Raw genomic sequence first — 24606 nt, 5'->3', positions numbered from 1 at the left:
CAGCATCGCACTCCCGCGAGCGAGTGGCTTTGCACTTGATTTATCCCTACTGGGGACCCGACCTCTAGCAATTTTTGATGTAATAGCGATTTGGCTCCTCGCGTGCCGTCGTGTCTGTGCCGTGGTTTCCCCCGAAGGGAGGTTTCGAATGTGACCTCAGTAAGCTCCCCATCCCTCTTCGGCTCCCTTTTCCCCACGTTTTCTTTTTGGTGTGTGAATGCCTACATGACTAGATATTCCAGCTCAGGAAGTGGGGTGGCAGTTGAGTTGCATTCTGCACCATTGCCATGAGCACTGACGGGGAGGTGAAAATAGCAGGCAAGATTCTCCGTGCCAGACACAATTAAGGCACATGTTTGTGTGAATGGATGAGCAAATGCATGAATGAATGGATGGTCAAGCCCGCGCGTCTCGGCTCGGGGCAGGACGTCAGCTCGCTGCAACTGGGACACAGTCTCAGTTCTCCGAAAAACCCATGTCTGGGCTGTTAAAGACCAGGAGAAGGGCGAGCTTGTTAACTGGGAATGTTTTTAAGCCCTCAAGAGCAAATCCAGGTTCCTTTGCCTGTCAGCAGTTGGCACCCTTGGCTTTGGGGACGGAAAAATGCACTCAAACGCAGCCCCAGGCACTGGCTGAAGTGCCTCTTCTCCTGGGACAAGCAGGCGGTGCACAAAGGAAAAATAACTTTTGTGATCTCGAGATATGGTAAGGAGTTTGGGAGAACAGCTTTTGAGAAAACATTAGGCCAAAACTCTCCCACAGCTCCCCTAGGGCCAATATCCAGAGAATGTGAGCTGGAAATCCAGCCCACTGCCCACTGTCTCACTCGGGGATTTGTGTTCTAGCATTGCAGTGCTCGGTCAATGGCGGCACCCCCCACCCGGGCAAAGGGCGTGTGTGTGGAAATATGGGACCTTTTCCTGCAGACCCTAGCTCGACTTCACTGCGGACTGCGGAGTGGGCTGGGTAGAAGGGGGGGACCTTGAGTCCTCAAACTCTGAGATCGGGGAGTGCACAGTCTGTCGCGGTTTCGGCAAAGATCGGGGAGGTCCGACCTTTACTATCTTCGCCGTGTTCTGCCCAGCGCTGAGGAGTGCTGGGGAGTGACCGGGAGGGCCCTCACCCACCCGGTGCGCTGTGTGGGGCTCTGGCCTCCCAAGCACTCCATCTGCCACTCCCCTTTTGTGTGTTTCTAGTTCCCTCCTTGGCTCCTAAGAAACCTTCACTTTCAACCACTTCTAAACATCTTCATTTCTGATCTCCTCCCACTCCCTGTTTCCCAGCTGGAAGAGAGCTTGCTTGATGGTGGCGATAATGGTGGTGGTAGTGATGGGGGCGGGGGGGGTTGTGTGTGTGTGTGTGTGTGTGTGTGTGTGTGTGTGTGTGGCGATAATGGTGGTGGTGGTGGTGGTGGGTGGGTGGGTGTGTGTGTGTGTGTGTGTGTGATGCTGAGACTCCAGGCAGACCTAACTTTTAGGCTGGTAGTTGGAGGTGGGGCCTCTAGGAGAGCGGGGATTCGTTTAGTGCTCTTTAGCCTTCGGCCACACTTTCGTGTCCTGAGCAGCCCAGAGTAGCCATGATGCTAGGGATGGAGGAATGCTGGAGTTGGAGCCTTCTGAAGGAGCCGCTCCTTAGTGTGGGAGAATCCAAATTCCTTTTGTCCCATGTCTAAGTCTTTATTTCTCTCCTATTGGTTCACATGATCCCAGCAAAAGGAGTTTTTATTTTTTTAATTGTGTGTATGCTTGTGCGTGTGTAAGGAATAATAAGAAGGGAGAAAGATTGGCTGGAACTGTCTGGATTAGAAAGACATGGTACCAGTTTTCTGACATTTTTTGTAATTCAGATCATTTGTCTTGGAAAGTCTCATGTTGAGTATCAGAAAAGGGAAAAGGGTAAGATCTGGGAATGGAGACAAGTAGAAAACAATTGCATTAGAATAATCCCATGCCCATGTTGATTAACAAAGAAGGAGGCAGTTCTGCTGCTGAACTATCATTGTGATGAAGGTGGTGGCCTTTTTAAAAATGTTATCATTAATGTTGTTTTTAGTCACTTAGCTAATAATAGAATTGGCTTTATGTGATCAGCATCCCTGGTTGTTACAAATGTCACAGCTATTAGGCGGATGAAAAATAGATTTATATATTACTTTTCAAAAATGTCTTATATATCACAGAAGTTAGGTTCTCAAAGTGGAAACCCCTAACTTTCAGTATCAGCCTCACATGAGAACTTATTTAGACAAGAAAATTCTCTGTGTCCCAGACTTTCTAAATTAGAAATGCAGAGTGTGTAACCCTGAAGTCTATGTTTGCTACCTCAGGTCATGCTTCTGATGTGTGCTAAAGCCTGAGAACCACTAGTATGTATTTCAAAGTTCATTGTGTTGACTTTGTAAATCATGACTTTTCTTAACCTAAAGTTATTTTTATTTTTATCTGTGGAAGATTTTATGGGGAAGAGAACAGTTTATTTTTATTTAGTTATAAAACATTGGGTAGTTGTAAAGAACATACACATAAGAGTGTAAGATTAGAAAGTGTGTTTTGAACATTTTACATGAAGAGAATTGGAAATGATTTTTTTTAAAAGCAGGGTAATTATAAACAGAGACTTCAAAAACCTAAATGGGAACTTTGCTAGCATAGAAATCTATATCCAGTATCCATCCCTTTATTTGCCTGTACTTCCAAATGTAAAACCACACTACACACACAAAAAAAGTATTGTTTCTTAATACTGTTTTCTAGTACCTAGGTTGAAAAGGAAATAAAAATTGTGTTATAGGTAATTCAAGCAAATCAGTTCATTGCAGCCTAATATTATATCCATGATTTTGGCATATAACAAACACTGTAACCTTTCTGTTTTGAAATAGCTAGTCAGCTCCTTTGCTCTTCCACATCTTGGCTGGAAAATTGAGCATGAAATTCAAATTTTTAAAAGTAATTGAGAATATTTGTTTTAATGTACAGATTATGTTGTATTGAGTTACTATAATCTTCTCCCTGTTGTGCTCAATCAGTTTGGTACCTGTGAGCAGTACTTGTGTCTGTTTCTGCTATAGACATAGGATCTTATTGTCATTTATTTTGGGATATTGCTTAGTAAACTAACTGCATAATCGCTGAGATTTGTCTACATGTGGCAGTTGAGTAAGCAAATTATCCTTTAATTTATATATGCCTGTCTACCCTCCATTAATTCTGATATTAAAATATTTTTAAAATGACATTTTCCTATATATTCCTTACATATTCCATAGCAGAGATGCCAGTACTGTAATAAAAATTATTTGAAAACACTTATTAAGAAGAGACTGCAAAAAATATCGTAGAGCAGCATCAAAAAATAAGAAATGTGGACTTCCTTAAAAAACATGTCAACTTATTTTGATGGATGACATCTGTTTGGAGATATGTATATTTGTATAGTTTTAAGAATCAATTTTCTGAAGTTACTGAATTTTCAAATGTTATTTGTATTCATTTTTTACCCTCAGACTAGTCTTGGGATTTTAAAATTGTTTTAATTTTATTTTCACTCAATTAAACATCACTGGAAACCAAACATCATCTGGTATTCATTTTTGGCATTATTAATTTTCTTGTACTGCCATAACATTGGCTTTAGAGTAACTGATTGAACATAGCATCAAGGATCACAGTGTAAATTTCAGATAATGTGTCTGCTCATGGAAACACCTAGAGCTGAGTGATCCAAAGCATTTTCCTAATTCAGGGAGTTTTCTTTGTAAGTCATTCTGTGGTAGTAAGCTGTTCAACTGCCTCTTCTACAGAGGCTGTTGATAATGACAATGTTGAGAATCATATCTCCTGTAAACTTCTCAGTTGTCTTGCCAAAAGAGGAAAAATTGCTTCATTGCCACATGCTGTATTTTTATATCTGGCCCATCATAACCTTAATTTCCAAGGGGGCTAAGAGAAGATTACAACGGTATTATCATAGGCCAAACCCCCACTACAAAGGAAAAACAAAATAAAGTTTGTATCTAAATAGTTTTTAATGGGAGCCAAATCAACCAATGATGCAGTGTCTTGAAATACTTAATGCACTGTCTCTAAATAGCTTCTAAGATGTACTAGAAGCAATAAATAGAGTAAGTTTATCAAACATATGTGTATGACAAATTAGCAAGCTATATTCACTCAATTCAAGTTATGTCAATTAATCTCATGCAATTGACACCCAGGCAGTAGCTTGATAGAAAGAACAGGCTTAATGAAACTGAGAACCAGGAGATAAGATAGGCAGGAAGGATCTGGAAGATATTTGAAACTCTCAGTGGGTTGAATCTGGATGGACAAATTGACCCAAAAGGATAAGGATGGTTTGTAAGGTCAGTTGACCCATTACACTCAGTCTCAGGATATTTCCATCCTCACAGCAAAGGTATCCTAAGTGCACTGAGTTGTGATTTTTGCTCAGTTTGAGGTTGCAGGGACCCTGTGGTCAGATAATGCGTCTGACTAAACATATCTTTAGTGTGTCATCCTGTGGAAGGCAAGAAGGAGATGACTTTAAAAATGTTGCTGAAAAAATCAGTTTGAAGCTTTATCAAATACAATCAGTTCTAACTATGTCTCTTCACACTCTTCACCCAGCGATTCCTGCGCGTACACACACACTTTCCCACTTTCTCTTACGTCATCACCACCTTGGCCACCATCACAAGGAAAAGTGGACAGTCCTTTGTATCTTGGGATTATTTTTTTCCATTCAAAGTTCTTCTTTTGGTCGTATGACTGAAAATTCTCATGCCATGTGGGAAGAATATTTTACACAGTATTATTGCTCATGTCCTGTATGTCCTTGGGGAAACCTCTAGATGGATTATTAGGTATTTTAGATTGAGCAGATTGAATGGTAAATCTAAGGAATCATTTCTAAAGACTAAGTCAGAGTGCCAGGGTTCAGATAATAACCAATTCAGGTGAATGATGCCTCAAAGAAATCCAAATAAGCACTTTTATGATCTTGATTTCTTGGCTTAATTTTTATGCCTCTGGTTATGACTGTTAACTGATACTGTAAAATTATTTAAGTTTTGTTTTATAAGGTAATCACCATAAGCTTCTTGGGGAAGCAGGGTATGAGTAAATTTTTCTGAAAAAAATGCAATCTGTGTTAATTTAAATTTAATATTTTATTGTGGTTGGGACACGGCTCATGGGTAAGTGACTAAGCATGAATGTTATGGGGTCATTTTATGTGTTATTAAGACAGTATTAGGTACTGTGGTCTTGGGTTGCTTTCCAGGTATAGAGGTGATTTATCACTCACATCCTCTGGCCTGGTCCTCATGCTCTGGGAAGAGTCTTGAAAGAGGTGGGCTGTGAAGGTTCGCAGCCCTCAAAAGCAAACTGCTAGATATACCTCGTAGTCCTGGAGCTGAGCTCCAGAGCTGGTGCTCTTTGGCAGCTCTAGTAAACCAAGGGAATGTGCTGTCAGGTCCAAGTTAAAGTGAGGAAGATCTTACGGTCCTTTTTGGCTACTTTAGAAGGACAAGCAAAGTATTAAATTTAATGCACTTCAAGTATGAATAGGTGAACATTTTTAGCTTTGTTGTAATTGCTATTAACTGAAAAGTCCCACAATATGTAATTTCATTTCTTTGCTTCAGTGACTGTCAACATAAATCTATTACTCCAAGCAGACTGAATAAAGGATTGCATTCAAAGAAAACTGTATCCTATTTTTATTTTCAAATTCAATTAATAAACTTTTGGCCCTGTTAAATCATAACATTATGAGAAGAGAGTTTAAAATGTCATTGAATTATCCCAGTAATTTAAGACACAAAGCTTTGTATAACGACAGTCAGATGGTGGTCCTATGCTATTTGTTAGTTTTTTTTACAGAAAGAAAGTTCATGCCTCTTTTTCCTAGACTCCAGGCACTTTCATTGGATAGATATTTTTTTTATCAACTTACTAAATTCCCTCATGCTCCATTATTGAGGCATGTACTAAGTTACTTTCCATTTTATACCAGTATAGTTTCATTTTCTTTCTTAACTATCTGCCTTGTACTGATCCCAGTTAAGCTCTTTGATTTCTTAGTACTCTTCCAAGATACTATGACACTTCTAATCTTGGTTTTTAAAACACTTTATTTTATTCCCTGGGGATGTCATTGGTTGAATTCAGTAAGAAAAATGATTTCCATTTCATAATCCAAATCATTCCCTGGAGTTTACAATCACAGAAGATGATTTCAAATATTAGGAATATATACACTTTTGGCTATTACACATTTGCTATAAATTTATTAGTTGAAGACATTTTGGTAGGAGGAGAGGTATTAGACATTATGATGTAACTTATTCTTCTGTTTTTTTAGTGTGCTACCTGTACAGCTTTGCATAAAATAGGAGACATCAGTTTCAGGCTGTTCCCCGTCAGAACTATACTAAGGACTGTTTTGTGGTTGACAGATGGGGTCAAGTATGTGACATGTTACCATACCTGCAAGCAGCGTACCTTATGTCTTTGTTACAGTGAGAATGCAAGGGATGGAAATAATTGAGTGGTTCTGTGCAAAGGGAACCATGGCTGTCTGAAAGAGGAAGGGTTGGTTTGTAGCTAGGCCTCCCAGAGTCCTAAGGACAGCACAAAGGGCAGCTGCGGTCTCATAGAGGTGAGGAAGAAATAAGATGCTAGCCTGAAAAGGTTGCTAGAGGAATGTATCTATCTTCCCTTTAAGTAATGCAAAACTGCAAAATAATTTTTTTTCTGAGAAAATTAGAACGTTTCTCATGTGCATCAGACCAAGGAAGGAAAAAAAATACTATTTGCTGAAAGACATCTTCAGGGAGATTTTTCTGGTTTCCTGAAAAGGAACAATGAGGGGATAGAGGAGCACTTACAAAGAGCCCGTAGTCCCTGTGGACCAGGTAATCCTTCTTGCTCATTAATTGTGTGGCCCAGGTACAATAGGCGAGAGAGCCATAGATGAAACATCGGGGCTTTCTCTCTGTTATATCTGAGTGGAACTGTAAATTTGGTCCCTGCCTCACCTCAGGTAGACTTCTTACTGAAGAAGAGGAGGCTCTTGTGAAAATCCTGAAAAGGATAGAGAAATCTGTAAAAGATTTGCTACTTCTCAGAAATCTGATCAGTGGGAATTCCACACAGATTCTGGACATAGTAAATTTTGGTTACTTTAGTCAACATAGTAATGTATAACTGCTATGGATAACACATGTAGCATAGTAGCTGTGTAGTGAGGCTATGAACTCAAGAGTTTTACAAGTTTAGGAGATAAAGCCAAACGTAAAATAAGGCTCTGAAAAACATACAGATGTTTGTGCCTAGAAAAAAGAGAGCAGTTATAGTTTGTGTCATGGTTGGAGGAAACTTGCAAAAACTGGTACGTGGGTACATGGGTACATGGGTTGAGCCTTGAGAGAGAGAGTTGGCATAATATAAGAAAAGAAAGAGGAAAGAGCATTGCTACTGAATGGATCCCAGCCGCAGGAATGAATGGTGGCACAGAAAGAAAAATAACACTGGAATTTGTATTTAACAGCCTTAGCAATTTCTCCAAGGTTTACCCTGACTAGAAAGATGTATGCGTATCTGTCCTTTAACCTATGTCAATCCCCCCAAAGGCTGTAAGTCTGCAAAATAAATTTCATTGGGAGATGCTCTGGAACTTGCCCAGATATTTATGGCCACAAAAACTCTGGGTTTTTGTGTGTTTTCAGTTTCAAGCCAAATGACCTGTTCAGCAGAAGGAAGATAAGACCATTGTCTTTAATTTCCTATGGGATACTGAGGGTCCCCCAATTCCTGGCAAACTCGGGAAGCTTTGAACCTACATAGCAGCTACTTTTGGATTTAAAGTCAAATTCTTTCAAAGCCCTTTAAAAAAATATAGAAGAGAGCTTCTTTATCAACTCCAGTGATACAGTTACAAAAATTAACTGTAGACTGGGCCCTAAGGCAAGTTTCAATATATTTCAAGAAATGGAGCATGTTTTATGACCACAGTGCTTATAAACTAGAACTGAATATTTTATTTTTAAAATGTTTTATTGTTATTCTATTACAGTTGTTCCAGTTTTTCCCCCTTTGCCGTCCTCCACCCAGCCCACCCCCCTCTCCTACTGTCAGACCCCACCCTGTTGTCCACATCCATGGGTCACTCATACATGTCCTTTGATTAGTCCCTTACCCTTCCTTCCACCATTTTGCTCCTCCCCACTCCCTTCTGGTCGCTGTCAGTCTGTTCCTTGTTTCCCTGCCTCTGCTTCTGTTTTGCTCGTTAGTTTATTTTTGTTCATTAGGTTCCTCTGATAGGTGAGATCATATGCAGTGCTATTTACAATAGCAAAGTGCTGGAAAAGACCTAAGTGCCCATCAGTAAATGAATGGATAGAAAAAGAAAAAACTGTGGTACATTTACAAAGTGGAATACTATTTGGCCATAAAAAAGAAGGAGCTCCTACTTTTCTCGACAGCATGGATGGAACTGGAGACTATTATGCCAAGTGAAATAAGTCTGTTGGTGAAAGTCAAAACCTTTTCAGATGCCTGCTACTTAGAAGCAGTGGACTGTGGGTCTAGAATGACTTAAAACATCATGTTGTTCTTTACAAATATACAGACAGCGAGGTGAATGCATTGCCTTTATGAAAAGAGAGGTATGTGTTTTCATTACTGTTTTTTATTCTTGTGCAAGACAGCATGATATGGTTGAAAGCTGTTGGCAAACTTAGGCTTTCTGTTTGTTCTGCTGCTGCTGCACTGTGTGACCACAGGCAAAAATTTTAACCTCTTTTTCTCCCAATGTCCACATCTAATAAAATCTTAGGAAAGTGGGCTGTTACATAGAGGGAATGTAATCAACATCAAGAATAAAAAAGTGTAACTGAAGTAGGGGGAGGATTCTATGAGAATTTTCTCTAACTTCTTAAAAATGTTCTAACATTTTTTAGCACTTTTTAGCATTGCAGATGCTCTAGCAATTGGACCTCATAATAGGATTGCCATTAGGTCTTAGTACAAAGTAATGGGCTAGGAAGTAAAAGAGAGCAAGTCATTTAGTTTTTCTGGAAAGCATATTCCAGTGTGTCAGTCTAGCAGAGAATAACTCCAGTGGTATATTTTTAAAGAGGATGTGTAATATTAATATGTGAATGAAAATGCGATTTGATTCCGAGTCTTGTGTGCACAAGTAGCTGTTACTGTTCCTCACACCAGCCTGCTCTCAATCCTCATAATCCTGGAGTTTCTTCATTTGCTCCTTAATGGTGGGGATGTTGGTGGAGACCTGGAATCCCCTCATTTAAGAGCTCCAAAGAATATTAGTGTAACCTAGACTGTATGGTCATAAGTATATTTACATATGTGTGTATTTGAATATATGTATAAATCTTGTTTGTGTGTCAAGAAGCAAGAGTAGTCTCAATACCCTGTCATTTTGAGACTAAGTGAAAAATAGAACCATATGAAAATAATGCATCCAAGTGGAATAAATTATAAATATATTTGTAAGCTTGGTTATACAATATTGACTTTGCTAAGCAAGTCTCTTTAAGCATATACACACAGTAGTCTGTGAAAGGCTTTAATTGACTTGTAGTTTTGAAGTTACCAGTGTTACCTCTGTATCTTAGAATTGGTGAAGTTCTTATCAAGATTCTGATTTTTAAAAAAATTTATTCTGGTTCTGAACTCGTTCCTTGTGTTTCATGGCTTATTCTATATCATTATTGTAATTCTCCCCATGCCCTTTTCCTCACTTACATTTTTCATTTGGTTCATGTTTTCACACTGGACCACCTGTACCCTCTCCTTGTAGAGAGCTGTTATATCCTAAAGTTTTTGGTCTTAGTCCAAAATGAATCAAAGTTCAGTCTTTGGCTAATTTTGTCCTTACTTTGTTGTACATAGATTTATTTAAGTATAATTCCCTAAGGAGGCACAAAGCTTTTCCATTATGACCATTGCCTGCAATAATGTAAATTACATAATGATATCATCATTGTGAAGACTGAAGTTTAGAAAGTTCTCATCTTTTTTATCTTCAGGTTTGTGATTGATTTCTCTTCTATTCATACTATTGGGGTCAGAGAAGATGCTTGATATTATTTTAGTATTCTTAAATTTATTGAGACTTGTTTTGCCTCCTAACACGTAGTCTATTCTAGAAAATGTTCCATGTTCTAATAGAATAGAAAATTAAAAAGAATGTATATTCTGCTGCTTTGGAGTGAAATGCTCTGAAAATATCAATTAAATCCACATGGTCTAATGTGTATTTAAGGCTGCTGTTTCCTTGTTGATTTTCTGTCTGGAAGATCTATCCATTGGTGTCAGTGGGGTGTATAAGTCCCCTAACTATGACTGTATTACTGTCAATCTCTCCATTTATGTTTATCAAGATTTGCTTTATTTATTTAGGTGCTTCCAACATTTTCCCATTCTTTTAGTTAAGAATAACTCCCAGTGGGCTGAGACTGAAATAATTCACCTTTTTACTCAGAGCCTACTTATTCTCTGATTGTTTCCTGGGTTTCACCATCAAACATCCCTCCAACTGCAGCTTCTGGGGTTGAAAGTGACCTTGTTCCTTCTCACTGTAATTTGTGATTTTACTGTTGAACTCTGTTATGTGATTAGATAATATTTAAAAAAACACTTAAATTGTTTATATTTTATTATCATTGATAATTTGTTTATTAATCCCTTAACTCTATAAACACATATACCACTTCTCCAGTTTCAGAAAAGGATTACTGAAGATATATATACATATACATACAGATATATGTGTGTGTGTGTGTGTATATACATATACATATATATGTGTATATATATACATATAGCTGTTATATACACATATATATGTATATAACATAAACATACATACATATACATATATAAGCTTAACAAATGTTTTTTTGTATACAGAGTAGATGTATATACTCTAAAACATATACTTATTCATATATATTAACTGTTTAAATGTGTGTATGTGTATGTTGTGCATATATATTCACAGAGTGGATCTCATGGGAAGTTGGTAAACTTTAGGGTAAGCTTGAGGAGAGATTTCCCCCTCCTCTTGCAAAGCTAACTAAGCGTTGACAGCAGGGCGTGCAATCTCTCACCTAACATTCATCTTGTTTTTAGATATCTTTTCTGATAACTTCATGTGTGTTTAACCAAGTCACGTTACCTTTAGAAACTTCACATTACATCTTTCTTCTACTTTTTTTTCAGTTGACCGATGAGAAGTATTTCTTTGGTGCGTAATAGCAATACATGTGCAGTTTGTTTTAGCTATACTCTGGTGATGAGTACACTTGGAGCCCAGCATCACTTGGGCTCTTCTGGAGACCACCCCTCCTGCTCTGTAGTCAGGTGCTTTCTCCTTTTTAAAAGTGAGCTTTTGGAGCATCAAAAATACCAGTATTCAAGTGTGGATAATAAAATACATCCATAAATCAAATTTAAGTAACTTGGATCATCTGCCTTTTTTTATTACTGAAAATAAACATAGGGTATAATAATTTTTCATAAAATAACTGCTGATTTATGAAGTGCTTACTATATGTCACACCTTGTATTAGGAGTTTTATTAGATACATTATGCCATAGTCTAATCTTTGAATGAGGTAGATGGGAAATCTGAAACTCATAAAGTTTTAAATAACTGCCATATAATTACTGGTGGCAGAATTTGGAATCAAATGTGATGTGTATGTAAAAACAAATATTTGTATATATTCTTATATGTATTATGAATTGCATTCATATATGTGTGTGTGTACTTTATGTGATTAAAATTGATTAAAAATGCAAGTTAGCTTGTTTTGTGCCATACCTGAAACTTAACTCAAGCAGTATATATTTAGAATGCAAATTGGTGATAAATTTTAGCTTTTTGCCAGAAAAATATATAGGTAACAAATGTCAGCACTTTATCTCACACTGTTTTCTTACTTGGAAAAGAAAGGTATGATTTATAATTTTTTTTTCTTTTCATTGAAATGCCCATCCTGAGGGCTGTCTCTGGTATAGTTTATTTTTGGACTGATAGGATATTTTAAGCTTATTCATAATTAGTGACCTATAAAAATGAATATATGGCTCTTCTAGATATTCTGCAGCAGGAGTTATATGCCTCTACATAAAATAGGAGGCATGTGCTTGTAAAAAATAACCACTGTCAAGTGTACTACTTTATTTTCCCCCAGGCTGATTAACAATCACTGGGCTTGGTAAGATTGATGGTTAAATGTCATATTTGGCCTGATTTTTGCCTTTCATTCCCTCTGGGTATTGCTTGGGCATTTCTTGCGCAGAGTTAATTGAGGAGACTGTTTCATTGGGTTTCTTTTCTTGAAAATCTTGTTGTGCTCAAGAGGACAGTTGATTGCAAGCTCTGTTCTTAGCTGCCAGTAAGTTCCTCAAAGCTCAAAGCCTACAAATTAGTTCTGAGTTTAGTGATTTGTTTTAAGCTTTTAGCTACAGCATTTGCTGCTATAAAAGTCATTTTTTCTTATGCTTTTTGAATGCAGTTATTGTGTCATATAGTATAACCCTTTACCATTCTGGCTATTGTGTGATTGATACAGAAGCTGCTTCGATAGGAAACCATTTCACGAGAGAACAGGAAAGGTATTATGTTCAGCTGTGATGCCCTCATTTCTAAGCAGCTGATGTTTTCTCTAACTGATAACCACCCCCCAAATTTTCTGAGGCAGTCCAGCCTTTTCAGATTTAACCCTTCGTTCTGCCTGGCTGCATGAGCAGCGCCCTGAAATGCATCACATAGTCACATTTCAAAACTGGGAAAGTATTAATTGTGTAGTATAACTGTGTTGTTATTGTTGTACTTTAAAGTCAGAATTTTTATTCTGAGAACATAGAGAAACATTGATTTCGTGAATTTTTATCTAAACAGGGACGTGTATTCATTCATGAGCCCAATGCTTGAAACTGGTGGGATATTTTTGCACACTGAAAATTCTGATAATGTTGTCAGGTGGAATGGGTAATCATGTATTTTGTAATCCAAGAATCTCAAATTAAATTGCAAGTCTCTGTAAAGGAGTAAAAGATGAGTCAAATCAATGTTCCAAAGTGTTTAATTAGTTTTATATTTTTACTACCTCATGCACTGAACACTATATTTGGGAGTACATACAGAATATAGCACACTCTGTTTTGGTTTTTCTCTACTTCCAACTTTTGTATTTTATAATATCTTAGATGCATACTCTTATTTTGGGTGAAGGTTGGTAATGTTTTAATAATTGAGGAAAAAATTACATAGCTAAGATTTTAAGTTCATCTATATTTTATGGTTTATCATTTAATTGAATATTGTATAATATTAACAACAATAATTCAGTGGAATGTCTAAAAAAGCTGTAATAGGTATCCTTAAACAAATAAAGGATGAAATATCTTATGAACCTGAAAATGTCATTTAAATATCTTCAGTTGTTGCAAAAAGTTCAAGTTTACATACTTTTAAAAATTATTCTAAGATCTAAGGATATTTTCTAGTGGCTTAAATATTGATTATTTCTCATTCATTGTACATAGCTGTCACCCTCTTAATAGTTATTATGACATTACAGAGTTTCCTCATTGCTAATGAAAGGCTCAGCATTTCTACAGATGGGAATTAGGGTGTCCAACCTTTTGGCATCTCTGGGCCACAGTGGAAGAAGAAGAGCTGTCTTGGGCCATACATTAAATGCATTGTGACATGTGATCACAAAAATACCTCATAATGTTTTAAGTAAATTTACAATTTTGTGTTGGGCGCATTCATAGCCATCCTGAGCCGCATGCAGCCCAAGAGCCACAGATTGGACACCCCATTATAAAGCAAATAGATAAACACCAATAAAGCAAGCTTCCAACATACTACTCTGCTCTGCTTTGTGGGATTGTATTTGAAGTTGCTTGGTGAGGAGCAAGTGAATTAGTTTGCACATAGAATTCGGCTAAAAATATGCAGCATCAGCTGAAATAGATTTATTGTTATTATAAGGAGACACTTGGGTCAGGTTATGGGAATCAGTAGGCTGAATCAAGGCAAGGTGAGTTTTCTGGATGTTGGGCTGGTTTCAGGAAACTGAGACTGAGAGGAAGATTTACATGCAGGTGGTTTTTTAGGGAGTACTCTTGGGAATAACGCCTGCATGGGAGAAAGGAGCTGAGGGAGAAGTTGTGATGGTGGTCCAGACTGAGCAGGCGGGGTACTGTGAAGCTGGGGTGGACCTTCCGGGATGTTCCAGGTAGAGGTCTGGTTAGCTCTATTTTCTAGAAAGCCCAAGGTAATGAAGTAGTATTTACACCATATCTTTCCCTCCCCCAAATAACCAGTTGCCTTGATAAAATTTTAAAATCCCTCATTGTCATGCACTGTATTTATACATTTGACCAATCATATATTTGTGTTTTTTTCCAAGGGGGTTGTTCTAGACAAAATTGCCTAGACATATTCATGTGGTGAAGCCCTGACCCCCAATGAAACTGTATTTGGAGATAAGGCCTTTAAGGAGGTCATTAAAGTTAAATGAAGTCACCAGGGCAGGTCTCTAATCCTTTAGGGCTGGCGTCCTTATAAGAAGAGACGTCAGGAAAGCATGCACAAAGGTGAGAACACCCCAAGAAGGTGGCCATTGCAGGCCCAGGAGAGAGGCCTCTGGAGAAACCAACCATGCCGGCACCTTGATCTTGGACTTCCAGCTTCCAGAACTGTGTGAAAATAAATCATTGTTATTTAACCTACCCAGTCCGTAGTACTTTGTTATGGCAGCTCTTGCCAAGTAATACAGGGTTCGATAAAAGAGAATGCAACCGCCCAAGTCTGTCCCCCTTACTAGAAATAAAACACAGCCTGTCCTTTGATCACCTTTTCTACTATGTGCCGCCACATTTCTGGCAGTTCTGCTTCCAGAGGCAAGCCGAGTTTCCCAGGCCATCCTAGCAATGCTATTGCACCATCTTCTGGGGTCCTCACCAGGGATGATGATAAATCCTTTATCATGAAGGGTGTGCCCATATCAAAAAACACCCCCTTATTCAATTTTATATCCTTGGCCATCCTAACCCAGCACCCTTGGAATCCATTCCCCTATCTATTCTTTCAACTCCTGCTAGTACTTACTGGCTAAATCCACTACAGAGAGTAGTGTCTTCTTTCTTGGTAACTTTAACACCTCCATGATTGGTCATGTTGTAACTTAACCTCGTTATTGGATTGGCTACCAGTAGGGGGTTTAGGGGTAGATTTTAAGGGAGAAAAGTGATGTCTTGCCAGGCAGAGGTCTCTGCATCAATGAATCTCAGTTATCTAACTATATGTTCCACTCTCTACAGACTCGGTCCCAAAGTTACTTTCCTGACCCTGGTGACAATGTTGGCTAGGTCCCATGTGCTGTCGTCCCTTTCCTCTCTTGTCAGGCTCAGCACCTCCCCAGCATTATGATGTATCCATAGTTATTGGGCTCTTAGACAGGAGAGCACATGGTAGCAAATCCTGCGTGAGCCTTATGTCCCCTTGCAGAGAGTTGTCATGAAGGTGTGTGTCACTTCTGTAGACACACAGAGTCCAGGGGAACCTGATGATCAACATTGTTGAGTGACCAGATGTTTATATTCCCAACTGGGCCCTTACTTTGATGTAGCAGACTTTTCAGGTGAATCCAACTGTATCCAGAACTCTTAACCTAATAATTAAGTTCTGGAACTGATCCTCAGGATTTTTTGCCTTCTTGTTTTCTAGGAGATAACATCATTTAAATTTACCAAGATGGAAGCTTTCTGGCTTTCACACTTCATCTTATACTGATGATTGTATTAGTTTTTTATTGCTGTTGTAAGAAATTACCACAAACAGTAATTTAAAGTAATAAAAATTATCTTAGCGATCTGAAGGTCAGAAGCTTGACGTGAGTTTCACTAGGCTCCAATCAAGGGTTCAGCAGGGCTGTGCTAATTTCTGCAGGCTGGCGCTAAGGGAGAATCTTAGCTTCTACAGGCTGCCCATATATATCAGCTCATGGCCCATTTTTCCATCTCGAAAGCTAGCAAGGTTGCATTTCTCTGTGCATCTTCTGCCTCATGTCTCGTGCTGCCCCGTTCGACTTTCAAGGACCTTGTTATTACAGCAGACCCACCCTGATAATACAGGATATTCTCTATTTTAAGGTCAGCTGATTAGCAACCTTAATTACATCTGCAACCTTAATTCCTTTTTGCCATGAAACCTAATAATATTCACAGTTGCTGGGGACTTGGATGTGGGCATCTCGGGTGGGGGAAGGGCAGCACTCTGCTAACCAAGTAATAAATTGATGTCAGCCTTTCATTGTCTTTCTCAAATGCATGAGTAGCCTCTAGCAATAACCATCTAATTCTATACTACTCATAATTAGTACACGACCTGAGCTCTCAAACACCTGAGACATTGCATACACCTTCCTCTGGTATATCATTTCAGTTCATGTAGGGAACACATAAAGTTATGTGAAGCTCAAGGAATATCAGTCATAGATCTCAGCAAATCTAAGCAAACAAATGTTGCCTCCAGATTACTCCTGTGATAAATGAAGTCTATTCTCCTTGGAAATTTTTTGCCACTGTTTCATTTGGATTTCTTGTACTACTTATATTCTAGCAAACAAATTTTTTATTCTAAAAGACCTTAACTGTGGCAGTTTTGATCTCCTAAAGGTGAAAGTTTAATATTTTTGTCCATCTAAAATTCTCACTGGATATTGAGGATCTGCCAGGATATCACTCATACCTGACAGTGGCTCCATGATTGATTGTTGGAAGACGATGGGAGATGATTTGTCAGGCAGTACCTTCTTCAGGCTAAATTTGGCTCTGACTTCCAGTTACTTATTCCATGTGATATGGTAAGAATTTTGACCACATGTGCCAAATCTTTAGAGATTTGGAGATCCTGATTTCTGAGTCTGAGTTATAGTTCCTATCCATTTTTACTTTGTTTAAAAAGAAGGAAAGGTGTTATCTTTTTACCGTTCGTGATCAATTACTGAAGAAATGTGTATGTGGAATGGTGGATACTGGAAAGATCTTTACAAAGTTTAAAATTATTAAAGAATTACACGGTACTATTTTTTCTTTATTAAGATTTTAGTTATTTATTTTTAGAGAGAGGGGAAGACAGGGAGAAAGAGAAGGAGAGAAACATCAATGTGCAAAAGAAACATCTATCAGTTGCCTCTCCCATGCTCCCAATCGGGGAACTGACCTGCAACCCAGGCGTGTGTCCTGACCCTGAACTGAACTGGGGACCCCTTGGTTTGTGCGATGATGCCCAACCTACTGAGCCATGCTAGTTTACATTCACTATTTTGTATTAGTTTCAGGTGTACATAAGATACTATTTTCTTACCCAACCTTCATCAGCCTAGTTTGGTGATGTTTTACAGGACCTCTTTTTCCTCAAGGAATAATTGTATAATCCTGAAACAATTTTAATATCATTTTATGTTTGTTACACATGAATCAAAGTCTAGTTCTATTTAAGAACATATAAATATTACAAATATTAAATAAACATTTTCAGATAAAGGAAAATTTGTGACTTTCACTATTGGAATTATTCTTGATTTTATAAAATTTAAGAACTCTTATGTGTCATCTGATCATTTTATTCGTTGTTATATATATATGTTATGAAAGTCCAGGTTTCTCTGTGCATAATTTATTATGTCTATATAGAACTCTTATTTTAAGGAATAATAGATGAGAGGAATATTGGCCATATTTAATTTTTTTCTATATAACCATAACCTTCCTTATTCAAAATAATTTGAGATGTTTCCATAGTACCTTATTGTAAAGCAAAATAATAAGGCATTCTAACAAAGAAATCTACTTCATAGATAACACTTTTCTGTCTCTTTTGCTAGTTCTCTGTCTTCTCCTTCATCAGTAGATATTACAGGTTCTCAGGTTCTGTCCTTGTCCCTCTTTTTTTGCTTACTTTGTACCCTCTTGCCTTAGGCAATTTAAGTAACATCTCTGTCTGATGACTTTAAAACTTGTACTCCTTATGAGATCTTTATTCTGAGCTCTAGATTAATATATGTAACTGTCTCCTGTTTCCACTTAGATTGCTCAAAGATACCAAAATTAGTATGTCAAGATTTGGACTCTTGAGCTTTGTCTCAATTTTTCTCCTTAGACTTGCCCTTCTCACTAAAGGTCACAGTTGTTCATATCATCTTCCTGGAAGTTGTGCTTGACCTGGCCCTCTCCTTTATGCCCCTGCAATTATTCTATCACCTTTATTGTAGAACAGCACTGCACAGCATGTCTCAGGTGTACTACTGCCACCCCCTGGTCCATGCCATTTTTATATTTTGTTTCTAGAATTGCAGTAGTTCCTTAACTGGTCTTTCCACCTCCTCTGTGAACAAACCCTTTGCTTCATATCCATCCATACACTTTTCCATGTATCAAGACTGCATGAATTGTTAAAATATAGATTGGATTATATCACTTCTCTACCTTTGTAATATATTCAGTAGTTTCCCATTCCTCTGAAGATAAATTTGAAACTCTACTGCCATCTTAACACATTCTAGATATAGTCCTTGCCCAACTCTGCAGCTTCTTCTTGAATTGCTCCCTTCTGTAAGATTTGGGTAGAGATGCAATTGGTTTTATTTCATCCCATAAAAACCCTAAGCTCCTTCTTGCTTCAGAGTCATTGTATGATTCTTATTTCTTGCTTTGAAAACTTCCCCCCTATATTAAGGTTTTCCCGGACTAATTACAAAAATGCAGGTGGTGCAATAAAACATAATTCAGTTGAAACAGGCCACATATGCAAGGTCTGTCCAGAAGGTATCCAGCCACATGTATTATGAAAAATAGAGACATTTATTGAAGAAGACAAAAGATATAAGAAACATTGCACATAGGACAACGATGCCTCTCCTTCAAAGTAGGCACCTTGGGACCTCACACACTTCACCCAGTCAGCATCAGCTGCCCTGTCTTATTTTCTTGATCTCATCGGCAGTCTGAAATCTTTTCCCTTTCAAAGGTGATTTTAGTTTTGGTAAAAGCCAGAAGTGGCAGGGTGCCAACTCTGGGCTGTAGGGGGTTGCTGAGTCACCTAAGTGATTGGATGTTTTGCCAAAAACTCTTCATTAGACATAGTGCATGAGTGGGTTCATTGTCTTGATGAAGTTGCCAGTCACCAGTTGCTCATAGCTGCAGCCTTCTGAATTATCTGAATACTCTCCTTGGAGGAATGTTCAAGCTTAACATAAAATTTGATGCAGATTCATTGTTCTTACTTGCTCAGTCATTTTGAAGGCAATGGCCACACAGTACACATGCTCACTCAGTGACATGTACCACCCACACTGTCTAGTTCAGTGAAGTCATCTTTGTTCATGCATGCTCATTCCAGTCCAGTCTCCTTGGCTGCCAGGTTACATCGGTGTCACACAAATCGTTCTCGTTATATTAACAATGGCTGGACTTTTTCTGGACAGACCTTGTATTACTGATGATCATCTAATAAAATATGCTGAAATTATTAAGGGATCTTTGAAACAGGTTTCATGAGGTAAGACTTTAAAGTGTATAATATATGTAAAGACTCCAACTACACTTGAACAATTAAAATTTTAGAGTACTTTTAATCATCTTATGGGTGGCATGCATTTTGGTAAACATCTAAGACATTTCTGCATTCATTTATAATAGAATACCATATGTGACACTAGAGCTAGATATTATTCCAAACAATGTTTCCAATAGGCAGCCACACTTCCTGTGAGAGTGCAAGGTATTTTATTAGTAAGCCATCTTTTAGATATTTATGTAAACCACAATGCAGTAGTACTCCTAAATAGATGAATTAAACTTGGTTCAATGGAAGCAAAGAAAATTATTCATCTGCTGTATATACATTATAGAATGTGCATGTAAGGGTCTACCTAGTAAATATAAGCTTCAAATTTCAGATTTGTGAAAAATCTTATTTTACATAACACTTTTCTGTGCTGCAGATCTCCCTCCAGATCACCTAATGTTTGTTAGGAAATGCTAGACTTTATGCTAAGAATTTTAAGGCATAAAATGATGTGTAATAATGTTGGCGGCAAGAATGAAAATGGCACCAGGTGTTAGACTAATGGAGTCAGCTGAAACCTCGGTACTTGAGTTCCGGCTAAGAAGGAATTCAGGGCCAAGATTCAAACTATAAGAGAAAGTTTATTTAGAAAGTCACAGAGGCAGAAGAAGTGAGCCATGGAACAAGTGAGCCAGCTGAGCTGTATGAGCTCAGGGAACAAGTTACAGAGGCAAAAGAAGGGCCCTTGGAGCTTAGAAGAGAGAAAGGTAATGCTCCCGGGGTGAAAAAGATGGGGAGGGACCGGTGAGCTTCAGGGAGGGAGAGCTGGGCTGGGTCATCCTCCTTGAAGGTATTTATCTGGAGGTCTTGGGAGGACCCCAATAGAATATTTGTCAGCTTTCCAGGTGTGTCCTTTCAGGGTCATGGTCTGTTCTGATTGGTCAGCACCAGGGCACAGGGTCATTGGTAAATGCAGCTGGTTCCGGTGTCAGCTATGGTATCACTTTTCTGGTTTTGCTGCTTTTCTGGGCCTGCAGCTAAAACACAACTGAGGCCTTGATGTATCTGATGTGGGTCAGATTCTCATTGTCCTGTGGACTTAATGCTTAGGGGCTATTCTCCTGCCACCTTGTTCATTCCAATCTAAGGAGGTCTAAACCTGCATGACTAGCAACATGCCAGGGAGGAAAGGTCAGAGCAGGGTCCAAACCACATGACCAGCACTATACTTGGGAAGAAAGTTCCCTTAGTACCCCTAGGTACTAAGGACTTAGTAGGTCCTTGTTTCCCCAGTTTTGCCTGTTGCTAGGCACCCGGGACTTTCTGCCCTGGTGATCTTTTATACCTCACCCCTCTTCCTTGCTCTGCTCATACCTGTTTAACTGTCTATCACAGTAATAACTTACAATAATTGAAATTGTACTCATGGTTGGCCAAGTTCTTTATATGTATTGTCAGTTGCACACCATGAGGAAGAATGCACTATTGTTATCCTCCTTCTGCTATGATATCATGATTAGGGCAGATAAACTATGTCCAGGTTCACTAAACTAGTACGTGACAGACCAAGTATTTAAACCCAAGATGAGTGACTCTGAAGCATGCATTGTTAACGACTTTGTTATTCCTTCCACTTTCAGTGTAAACATTTAAACTGAAGATCCGGAAAGTAGAAAAAAAATGTATCTCTTATAACTTGTTTTACGTATCAAAAATGCTTAAAGAAGTGAATGTGTAGATTCCTGAAGTGTTTTTAGGAAAACTATTTTATTCATCTATTCTAGACATATATATAGCAAGTAAAAATTAAAAGCTGTTGATATATTGTATATATTTATATCTTGATGTTTATCTTGATATTTGGCATTGCGTGTGCATTTCAGAAATAAAAGCTTCTGTGTTCAAGGTGATTAAAAAAAAAGTGTTCCTTTATGCTGTGTTAATTTGTTTTGAAACAATTGACAGTTACATTTTGATTAGATCTTCTTTTGATCAGTTTCAGACTTTTTGTTAGTGCTCGCACTAGATTTATGAGAACTTCTAAAATTTTGTAATAGTTAGACATGTCTACCTTGAATTAAGTCCTTGAAAGCAATTTTTTTTCTGTTTCGAATTTTCACTGGTAGGAGAAAAAGATGACCATTGAGAAACTTTCAGCTAGAAAAGACGGAAAAGATAGTTTTTCTAAAAGAAATATAGCTATAGGAAGTGTGGGAAGATGGAGGCCACATTATTTTTGTAAAAACAGTGCATTAGTTTCCTATTGCTGCTATAACAAATTACTATAAACTAAGTGACTTAAAGCAGCTCAGATTTGTCATCATAAAAGTTCTAGAAGCCAGTGATGTGACATGGGTCTTACAGGGCTAAAATCAGTGTGCTTGCAGGCTGCATTCTTTCTGGAGGCCATAGCGGGGATTCTTATGCCTTACTGTTTCCAGCTTCCAGAGGCTGCCTGTGTGCTTTGAGTCATGGCCTCTTCCACCATCTTCTAAGCCAGGATAGTAGCATCTTCAAACCTTCTACTCTTGACAGTCCTGCCTAACTCTTTTAAGAACCATTGTGATTGAATGGGATCCCTCCGTTAGAAGATAATACAAGATATTCTTTATAACTGAAGATCTTTAATCACAGTTACAAAAATTTCTTTTCTTTTGCTACGTAAGGTAATATTTACAAGTTTTAGGATTAGAATTTTTTTTTTGGCGGGAGGAGAAGGCATTATTTTGCCATATCAGATTCTATAGTATAGAGACTAAAATGATTATTTGATATACATATCAAATACATGTCTTTATAATTCTTATTGCATATGTATGGTTGCTCTAATAAAGTAATTTAAAAGTAGCCAAGAGAAAAAATACCTGCTCTCCACTCTGATCCACTGAATGACCTTGTAATGCCTCATTTCCTCTTTTTCACTGTGTCAATTTTACCCATCAAGGAGAGTGCTTGGTAGTGGGCTTTTAATGATTACTGCATTTTAAAAAAGACTCATTTAATCAGTTTTCTTCACAAATTTTTTTTTTCCAATTAAATAAAGAAGAGTAGAGGATCTAACCCATCCCATTTTCATTTTAGCACTGGTTCTCCCCAAGTTTATCTTTGAGGGTAAAACAAAAAAAGTAAAAACATAATGATTACTATTGAATAAGAAACTCCCAGATTGTGACTTCTTGAGGTCTTTATGCACAGCAGAGTTTTTAGTAGAGGTTAAGAGCTTCTGTCAGGCATCTTAACAGTTGGTACCTGTTTGCTTTAGGATATTTTGAATGGCTGCTAATAAAAAGATGCAAGGTTTTATTTCTATAACTATGATGATACTCCCTTGCATATTAAATTACTTCAAAGAGATGAGAATTGTGGAATTATTGGGAAGAAATTGTCATTTCATATTTACATCATTAGTCTCTCTACATCTTAGAAAAATCAGTGATTTGCATATGCATATCTAAAAATGGTGAATTTCCCCATCATTTTTATAATGATTGACAAGAAGTATCAGAGATGCTAAAACAGCCTGCTCATTAACTATCTTTTCAACTTTTGAGAGACATTTCATTAAAATGGTATAATGTAGTATTTTCAAATTTCCTTTTTTTTTTTTTTTTTTTTTTTTTTTTTTTTTGCTCCATGAACAGAATTCAAAATAAAGGACATGCACAGAATCCAGTACTGTTTGGTCATTCCTTTGAGTAGAATGATTTCTCATCAGCAAAGGGGGGAAGGAATATTGTCTTTGTGTTTCATCCGATTGACAACAATGATAATAGTGAAAGCTCACGTAATGCTTACTGTTTGCCAGGCAATATTCCATGTGCTTTAATATATGCATACATACACACATTGTTGTTATCCTCATTTCATATATGATAAGAGATGTAAACACAGGTTAAGACTAAGTTCCATAACTAGTAAATAATAACTGAGCTTTGAACCCAGTCAGTCTGTCTCAAGAGTCCGAACTCATAACAAAATAAATAAATATTGTATTTTTAAAATATTAAGCAGATATATGATGAATATACAAATAACTTACCCCAAATAGAAGTCTTCTGGAGGTTAAGTTTACAAAGGTTCGAGTATGAACACAATGTTTATGATGTAATGTAGATATTTAGGGATTGTGGCATTGAGGGCTTTAGGACTTCTGTATGATGTGGGCTTAGAAATACTATGTTTTGAAAAGAAGATATGAAGTTGTGTTTGCCTGGTAACGTGTGTGAGGTTAAGAATATGTTGATATTTGACACAGATATATGTGGTGGGGAATCAGTAGGAGCCAAAGCTCATTCCAAGTCCTCCTTTGGAATGGCTGCTGGAGGTAAGTTCTTGTCTGTTTTTCAGCTATTGGAAAGCTGTGGTTTTGACCTCATTTTCTTATCTTAAAGTGCATCCATGTGTATTTAACACATGTAGTCATACAGTGCTTACTATGTACTTAACTAGGCCTTGTTCTAAGTGCCTTGCAGATATTGATATATTTATTTCTCATAATGATCCAGTGAGATAAGTACCAAAATGATTCCCATATTACTGGAGAAGGAGCTGAGTCAGGAGAAATGAACGAACTGCTCAAGGTTACTGAGATAGTAAGTGACAGACCCAGGATTTGAATCTAGGCATTCTGTCTCCAGAGTGCATTCTTTGTTCATGCACAAAGTCATCCAAATCTGTGAAACAAATTCCTCTTGGGAGAGGAGCCCATGCCCTCTTCTTGATTTTAGCCCACTTTACACTTCTTCCTACTTTCCTGCCACAGTTGGAATGAGGTAGTTAAATATTGTGACACCCTAACTTACACTTTGTCCTTTGGGTTCTAACTTGTTCAACCACAATTTGTACTGATTATTCTCTCTTCTCTCTTCCCTCCATCCTGGCCTCTCCTTCTCTCTTTCTTTTTTTTTAAATGACTTTATTTATTTATTTTTTAGAGAGGGGAATGGAGGGAGAAAGAGAGGGAGAAAAACACCAATGTAT

At 37.8% G+C, this 24606-nt stretch overlaps 1 protein-coding gene across 1 annotated transcript in view; it reads left to right on the top strand.

Moving 5' to 3' along the window:
* The window catches only part of MDGA2 (MAM domain containing glycosylphosphatidylinositol anchor 2), an 873596-nt gene that overhangs the window by 505 nt on the left and 848485 nt on the right, over positions 1-24606 (top strand). The gene's annotated exons all lie outside the window — the stretch shown is intronic.

This window comes from Pteronotus mesoamericanus, unplaced genomic scaffold, assembly GCF_021234165.1.
Source record: "Pteronotus mesoamericanus isolate MK-2021 breed Mesoamerican mustached bat unplaced genomic scaffold, CSHL_Meso_final contig_100, whole genome shotgun sequence".
NCBI lineage: Eukaryota > Metazoa > Chordata > Mammalia > Chiroptera > Mormoopidae > Pteronotus > Pteronotus mesoamericanus.
This window is presented reverse-complemented; position numbering and strand designations above follow the sequence as displayed.